Source organism: Phoca vitulina, unplaced genomic scaffold (assembly GCF_004348235.1).
Source record: "Phoca vitulina isolate PV1807 unplaced genomic scaffold, GSC_HSeal_1.0 scaffold4190, whole genome shotgun sequence".
Classification (NCBI taxonomy): Eukaryota; Metazoa; Chordata; class Mammalia; order Carnivora; family Phocidae; genus Phoca; species Phoca vitulina.
The window spans coordinates 1-1,700 of record NW_022593872.1 but is presented as its reverse complement, the minus strand read 5'-3'; the positions used below and the strand labels follow the sequence as shown (position 1 = coordinate 1,700).

At 41.5% G+C, this 1,700-nt stretch overlaps 1 pseudogene; it reads left to right on the top strand.

Annotated features, from left to right (window-relative positions):
* Positions 1-734: 734 nt before the first annotated feature.
* On the top strand, positions 735-1,593 carry LOC116629830 (annotated as a pseudogene).
* Positions 1,594-1,700: the final 107 nt, after the last annotated feature.

Sequence of the window (1,700 nt, the reverse complement as noted above, 5' to 3'; positions counted from 1 at the left end):
AAAAAAAAAAAAGAAAAGAAAATAGAGGGAAGAAAGAGAAGGATAGTTGAGGAAAATGAAAATAGCCTTACACAGTTTGTAATAAAATGACTCTGAAGTTTAATTTGGTCTATGCCACTTACCTGTCATGTGATTTGTGATTTGGCTAAATTCCCTCCTTCTCAACAACAACAACAAAGTTTTTGTACAATATACTCAGTTGCTTTGAGGATTAAATGAAATAACTTTTTAAAAAATCTAGGGTATAGTAAGTGCTTGAAATATGAATATCTGGAATTTGGGGGAGTGAGTAGAAATTGAGAAATAATTCTCCTGTGGATATCTTTAGAAAAATCTTTAAAGATTGTGACTCCTTTTCTTTCTCTTACTTTAATGTAATATGCTAATGGAAGCCATATTAGGAATTTTAAAATATGATAGTAATATGGAATAAATAGTAAGAAAATTGGTTCTTTGTGACTCTAGAATGTCTGTTGTAAGCAAACCTGTAAATGCATCCATCTATTTATTCTCCACTCAAAGAGCTATTATTTATTCTCATGTAGTGTGTTACACATCAGAGAAATAAACTGGATGATATTCCCCTTCAAAAAAAATGTTAAGTGAATGTGATTAAATACCACTTACAATGTACAGAAATCCATAATAGACGTGACCTTTGTGTGCCACCCAGGGAGGGGTCCATACAGCATTGTTCTGCATTCCTGTTGTAACTTTAAGTTACAACCTTCACAATGTCTGGAGTCCTTGATGTCCTGCAAATGAAGGAGGAGGATGTCCTCAAATTACTTGCAGCAGGAACCCACTTAGGTGGCATGAACCTTGACTTCCAAAAGGAATAGTACATCTACAAAAGGAGAAGTGGTGGTGCCTGCATTCATAAATCTAAAGAGAACGTAGAAGAAGCTTCTGCTGGCAGCTCATGCCATTGTTGCTGTTGGAAACCCAGCTGATGTCAGCATCATGTCATCCAGGAATAGTGGCCAGGTGTGCTAAAGTTTGCTGCTGCTACTGGAGCCACTCCCGTTGCTAGCTGCTTCACTTCTGGAACCTTCACTACCCAGAACCAGGCAGCCTTCTGAGAGCCGAGCCTTCTGGTGGTTACTGACCACCAGCCTCTCACAGGGGTGTTTTCTGTTAACATGCCTACCATCGCTCTGTGTAACACAGACTCTCTTCTGTGCTGTGTGGACATTGCCATCCCTTGCAACAACAAGGGAGCTCACTCAATGGGTCTGATATTGATGCTGGCCTGGGAAGTTCTGCTCGTGCCTGGCACCATTTCCCATGAACACCCATGGGAGGTCATGCCTGAGCTCTACTCCTATAGAGATCCTGAAGAGATTGAAAAGGAAGAGCAACCCACTGCTGAAAATGTTGTGACCAAAGAGGAATTTCAGGATGAATGGACTACTCCAGCTCCTGAGTTCACTGCTACCTGAAGACAGGTCTGAAGGCATGCATGTAACCTCTGTGCCTATTCAGCAGTTGCCTACTGAAGACTGGAGTGCTCAGCCTGCCACTGAAGACTGGTCTGCAGCTCCCACTGCTCTGGCCACTGAATGGGTGGGAACAACCACTGAGTGGTCTTAAGCTGCTCTTCCACAGAGGCAAACAAAATGGAAATAAGGTTGATGGAAAATAAACAGTTCTAAACCTCAATGAGATACCACCTCACACCAGTCAGAATGGCTAAAATT